Source organism: Pecten maximus, chromosome 10 (assembly GCF_902652985.1).
Source record: "Pecten maximus chromosome 10, xPecMax1.1, whole genome shotgun sequence".
Lineage (NCBI taxonomy): Eukaryota > Metazoa > Mollusca > Bivalvia > Pectinida > Pectinidae > Pecten > Pecten maximus.
In genome coordinates, this window is record NC_047024.1 from 37,722,432 (window position 1) to 37,729,789 (window position 7,358).

General features: G+C 34.2%; 1 long non-coding RNA gene across 1 annotated transcript; it reads left to right on the forward strand.

Moving 5' to 3' along the window:
* LOC117336292 lies at window positions 1-5,970 on the forward strand. The gene is made up of 2 exons (XR_004534569.1): window positions 1-578; window positions 3,740-5,970. It is a non-coding gene; the product is annotated as an uncharacterized LOC117336292 (long non-coding RNA).
* Window positions 5,971-7,358: the final 1,388 nt, after the last annotated feature.

The window sequence follows — 7,358 nt, forward strand, 5'->3', positions numbered from 1 at the left end:
ACACACACACACACCCACACACACACGGATCCGCTAGTGCCTTATCAGTATTGTTGTTTCAATCATATTATCAGTAATGATAAATGCTTATTTTTGCTTATTTTTTAGCATTTGCCTGCATATTTACTTTGCCAGAATCTGCTTGTATTTAATGATCTAGTCAGTAATCTACAAAGTAACATAAACATTTCATTTTCTAGTACGTAATGGTATTTCAGAGCTAGAGGGGAGGATATGTTATGTATTTAATAGTATTTTTTTATCAATATAACTATTCCGGATATCTAGTCCATGTCTGGTTTTATAAAGTTTGATATTAGTCACGGCTTACATTGTAGCTCTTCAGTCAGTATATACGGTAATTTCTTTTCAATGTCGGGTTACGTTTTCTCTGTCAAGCGAACTACTAACACAACACCTTCTATGCTGAATTGATGGTAAACATGTCTGTAAGCATTTGGGGCACGGATAATATGCAGGTTCAAAATATTGCAGAATTCTCAAAAATACAATGAAGAAGGTTTCTTGGAAATAGACACCATCCATATCGAGTCACTTTCATTTTCCTTTACTCCGTAGTTGATATTAAAACAGTTAATGATATGCGAGGACAGACAGGAATCAAATTTATCAAATGGTGGACGTTATATTAGATAATAGAGTAGACGCGTTCAGGCTTCTGCATTCTGGTCATGCGTTTAGCAAAAGTTGAAATTTTAGAAAGCATGCACTGAAGTGGAAATTTGAAATCTAATAATAGCACACTGTAAACACATAGCGACATCTTGTTCAAGTGTACTCCTATACGTACAAATGTATATGAGGTCTTATTCCACCTGATTACATTGGTGGATATTGCGTTACATGACAGCCTATCAAAAGTTTCCTGTCGTGTAAACCTCTAATATTATTGGAGTAGTTCAAGTGTTGCTTGTTGTCAGCCTCAGCGGACTGTAATCATCACAAACCTCGCAGACATTGTTCAGAAAACCAGGAGAAGAGGCATTACTGAAACTGAAGTAGTTCAGTGGAATATTTCACCTGTAAAATAACACGCCGTAATTCACATGATGCAGAGCAGGAAGTTATATGGTACAAACGGCCTGCTTTATATATTTGTGTTGTTGGAGCATAGCATGTTGTTGACAGTAACAGCAATTTGTGATCGGTACACAGGGCCACAAGGAACAACAATTTCAGAATGTATGAGATTCAAAAACGTTAAGTTTGTGCCCCAATTAGCGACATGTCTTCCAAGCAAGGTCATAAATGAGACCTCAAAGGGACGATACCACTGTGTGGGAGATGATACCTACTGCTGGTACCCATGCATGTGTGATTTGCACCAGCAATGTAGTGGTGGTAGTGTGTACACAGACTGCATGTGTGACCCGAATGAACCTGCCACTGATAAATTGTCGGATGGCTCCAGCACATTACCGCTATCCTGCTTCGAACCGTCCACCCGCGAGTGTTCCTGGTACACATATTGCTTCAGACAGAAGTACCCATGCGAGGACATGGATGAAGCATTGAATGCCATTTCGTTCAACGAGAAATTTTGTGAGCTATATTCTGACCATTATCACAGTTTCTCATTTGGAACGCGATTGTGGATGGATCAGACGAACACGTGCCATACTGCAGTACTAGTGCCTTTGTTATCGATGGCTGAAGAGTTAAGCACCTGCGATCGGGTCGCGACACGCGCATCAGAATCAAATATACGATGTATGACAACAGCACTTTACGCCTGTGCTCTGAACTGGAAGGAAAAATTACAGATATTTTGGACCCTGATTGGATCAGAGAGAGTGACATTTGCTTACCAAATGCAACAGGTATGGGAACTATTTTCTACATCTGATCATATTAATGCTGTTAGTGAAAGGCTTCCTTTAGAATACAGTAACATTTCTTCAATAGAATTGTTGGTACAATTGCAAATGGCAGCAAGGAACCATTTGACAGCGGCGAAAATAACCAACGAACTCGCAGTAAAACGAGACTGGTCGAAAAGAGGCCTGGCTTGGTTCGTTTACAACATGGGGTCCGATATTACTGTTCACGGGACACAATTTAATCGAAAAACTCAAATGAATATGCGCATTCTTCTTGCTCCAAAACAATATGATTTAAACGCACCAGATGCTCCTGATGTTAACATGACTGATATACATGAAGTAACAGCACTTGGCAATGACGTACGTGACAGTCTACAATTGACGATAGATGGCGCCATTGTTGACGTAGTTTCTATGACCGCATGCAGTGATGTTGATTGTAAATTGTGGTACCTGTATGTAAAAGCACGTCCGAAAAAGGTCAAGCTAATTTCAACAGGACAGACTAATGCTGGACACGTCTTTATACCTTCGATTTGGTACAAATTTGTTGGCGCCACTGTGCTTTCGCTATTCCACCAGTCTTGTTGGATCTGGGAATAAGATTTTCTGGAGAATACTCTTACGAAATTGGAATGAATAGAGTGATGCCATCTACACCGAAAAATCAAAAAGGTGAAAATTCATTACTTTTGATAACAAATTTGAATGTAAGGCTGTGTAGATGTTGATGATAATGATTACTCCTTACATATACACATAATGTACATTTATTCCAGTCATTTTTCAAATTCAAATATTTATTCAGATTTTGTATGTACATACACGTTCGAATGATATTCGTATCAGAATTTGGTTGACCTACATACACTTCACAGTATAACCATCCTAAATGTTTTATATTTCAAATTATATGAAATATAGGATACTCGCAATAAACCATTATGTATATGAGATACTCATCTTAAACATTTCATATACACTGTATATGATATAGCATACATTTTATACACACTGTATAGAATATATTATACCTACATTAAACATTTCGTATACACTGTATAGAATATAGGATACTCACCTTAAAGATTTTATACACGGTGTATAGAATATAGAATACTCACTTTAAACATTTCATACACAGTGTATAGAATATAGGATACTCATTTTAAACATTTCATACACAGTGTATATAATTTACGATACTCACCTTAAACATGTTATACACGGTGTTTAGAATATAGAATACTCACCTTAAACATTTTATACACGGTGTATAGAATATAGGATACTCATTTTAAACATGTTATACACGGTGTATAGAATATAGGATACTCACCTTAAAGATTTTATACACGGTGTATAGAATATAGAATACTCACTTTAAACATTTCATACACAGTGTATAGAATATAGGATACTCATTTTAAACATTTCATACACAGTGTATATAATTTACGATACTCACCTTAAACATGTTATACACGGTGTTTAGAATATAGAATACTCACCTTAAACATTTTATACACGGTGTATAGAATATAGGATACTCATTTTAAACATGTTATACACGGTGTATAGAATATAGGATACTCACCTTAAACATTTTATACACGGTGTATAGAATATAGAATACTCACCTTAAACATTTTATACACAGTGTATAGAATATAGGATACTCACCTTAAACATTTTATACATACTGTATATGATATATGATACTCGCCTTAAAGTTAAACAATTTATACACACAGTATAGAATATAGGATACTCATTTTAAACATTTTATACACGGTGTATAGAATATAGGATACTAATTTTAAACATTTTATACAAACTGCATATAATATAGAATACTCGCCTTAAACTTTTTATACACACTGTATAGAATAAAGGATATAAACCTTAAACCATATTCATGTAATTATTAGTATATCCACTGTATTTTTTCAAACATTATAATTATGTATAATTGTATACAGATATTGGCTGATATACTAGAGTGCAGCTTGAGTGCTGTTGTGTTGATGAATCAAGATATCTGTCTGATGTGATATGTAATCTCTGTAATTGTTGCTGAGTGTGAAGTGTTCAACTGATTCAATTCACAAAAAGAATTCCGTTACATCAATACAAATGACGATGGAGGATTATTCTTTTTTCGTGCCCTGCCTGGACCAGTAATTGACTATCTATGATACCATAGATATCCGTGATGATACAATACTCTTCAGACAGGAAATAACATCTTGAACCTAAAGTAGATTTTGTATATATATAATTATGGTACTTTTTGTTTATAATTGGCTGTGATATACGAATTAGGTGGTTGTAGATCTAGATACGAGGGTTAAAGATTGTAATCTCATGTCTTGATTACATTACTAGCTAGTATTGACATGTTGTCAGTAGTTTGGACTCTACACCCCACAAGTAACGCAGTTGTGTCAGCCGCGTATTTCTAGCTACATATGTTATACGGCATTTTTTATATTGTAGTTACTGCCAGATGTGCTATAAATCATAGATTTGTTATTACTTTGTGATTGTGCTATACATCTCTTGTTTGTTATAAATCACATGTATCTTGTAAATCGACACTATGTTGTAAATCAATGAAACTCATGACATGAGACATGTAATAACAGATATCGTATTATATTACATATATAGCCATAGATAAATTATCTTTTTTTATCAATAAGATACCAGATTTTATCAATAAATTAAATATCATGTACAATGAAATGGATATCTTTTTACGAATGAAATAAAATAGTGCATAATGAATTATAGGTATTTAATTTATAAATGAAATATAATCTGTCAATGGATAGTTATATTTTCAAAACAAAAAAGACATCTTTTCATAAAAAACAAATGAAAAAATGTATCCACGAATCACATATAGATATTTTTTCCTAAATGAAATAAAATCTAATATATCAATGCGTTAGATATCCTATGAAATCAAAAAGAGATATTTTTTTATCAATGAAAAATAATTCTCAATAAATTAAATATCATGTAAAATAAAATAGTTATCTTTATTATCAATGAAATATTATCATTAAAGAGATGTGTAATTAAATGCAAATAAATAAGGAATTATATACAGATATCTGATCAATTAAATGCAGATATACTTTAAAGCAAATCAACATTCTTTAAAAAGGAAAGAGTAACATTTAATAAAGAAATGCACATATGATATGAATTAAATCGAGGTATAGTGTAAAAATGAAATATGATTTTTTTTTATATATTGAACAGAGATTCTTTACAAAATTATAATCAATGAATGTTTAAATAGAAATAAAGATAAACTAGGAATTACAAAGATTTTTAAAATAAAATAATTATATCTTTAACTACTTAAAAACTTACTTGTAACCACCCAGATTCATTTAATTGTCTAAATGTCATAATACTCTATATGCTGTTAACGATATTAATGGGTTAATTATGTAAAAAAAAAAAACAACTTTGAATCCTTCCTTGCATTCATGGTAACTGGGGAAGGTGAGTCTATTACTGATGACTCTAAAAACAATGTATATAATCATTGTTTCTTATTGTTCTGATGTCCACCTAAAGAATAAAATATCAATATTTAAAGAAATGTTATTTGTTTATATTTTGATACGGTATACCGCTAATGCACCATGTCCACGTCTCCCAAAAAGAGGGTTTGACACGCAGTGATCAGATACACTGGACATGTCGCGGTGACAGTTTCGAAACCTTGAGCGTAATAAAAATTGTACAAATATTACATGGTAACACATTACATTTACACTATCAATTTTTCTGGCTAGGATCGGAGGTACCGTATCATAAGAATTTCATTCCTTTGTCATTTCTCTAATAACAATTTTAGTACGACAGGAATTATATGACCTTTTCTACAATTTGTCAAATATCTATTGTGATAATGATCGGTATATGTCCTGTGGTCCCTTTGTAACCAGTTTCATATCCACTGTCGCCTTTAAGTTGCAGGATCGTACTGTAACTTCTACGGTATATGCTGTTATTATCAGAGTAAATGACCGTTTATCAATGTTTTGTCACATGAATATCACTCTTTGTATCGATAACGTTGATAAAGATGAATTCTACCAAATGTTTTTACGGATTCTCCACTCTATCTATTTTTTCCATGTCGTGTTAGAGGTTGAACATGACAGATTCTCTCGCTCATGCTCTTCTTCTGTAATGTATTAGTTCAGTGTTTAGTGTTGTATTGTTTAACGTCATATCAACAGTCATTTATGAACGGTTAGTTAGCTAGGCAAAGTGCTCAAGGTCATAAGGGCCAAAAATGTAATTAAAAATACGACCAAATGGGCAAGAGATAAAAGGACATAGAAACAAGAGGCCCAATGAAGTTGATTGAGGTCATTTCTACAGATACTATGCTGATTACCTCTTTATTCAAATATCAGTGTATGGTGGGTTTTTCATATCAATAAATTTTCTAGTCCTTCATTCCAGCATAATATTTGCCTAATATCAGGTTTCAGAGAATCTTGGCTATCGCAAAATTATTGTTTACAGATTTAAGCCAATTTCACCCTGTGACTATAAATGTAGGTCAAGGTCATTTATTTGTACAAACTTAATAGCCCTTCACCCTAGCATGCTACAGGCCCAATATCATGTCCCTGGGCCTCTTGGTTATTGAGAAAAAGTTGTTTGAAGGTTATAGCCTATTACACCCATGTGACCTTAAATGGAGGTCAAGGTCATCTATTTGAACAAACGCGGTAGCCCTTCACCCCAGCATGCTACAGGCCCAATATCAAGTCCCTGGGCCTCTTGGTTATTGAGAAGTTGTTTGAAGATTATAGCCTATTTCACCCATGTGACCTTGAATGGAGGTCAAGGTCATTTCTTTGAACAAACTTGGTTGCCCTTCACCCGGATTTGCTACAGGCCCAATATCAAGTCCCTGGGCCTCCTGGTTATTGAGAAGTTGTTTGAAGATTATAGCCTATTTGACCCATATGACCTTGAATGGAGGTCAATGTCATTTATTTGAACAAACTTGGTAGCCGTTCACCCCAGCATGCTACAGGCCCAATATCAAGTCTCTGGGCCTCTTGGTTATTGAGAAGAAGTCATTTGAAGATAATAGCCTATTTATACCTCTGTGACCTTGAATGAAGGTCAAGGTCTTTTATTTGAACACACTTGGTAGTCCTTTATCTTAGCATGTTACAGGCCCAATATCAAGTCCCTGTGCCTCTTGGTTATTGAGAAGTTGTTTGAAGATTATAGCCTATTTCGCCCATGTGACCTTGAATGGAGGTCAAGGTCATTTCTTTGAACGAACTTCATAGCCCTTCACCCAAGCATGCTACAGGCCCAAATATCAAGTCCCTGGGCTTCTTGGTTATTGAGAAGAAGTTGTTTAAAGATTATAGACTATTTGATCCATGTAACCTTGAATGGAGGTCAAGGTAATTTATTTGAACAAACTTGGTAGCCCTTCATCCCAGCATGCCACAG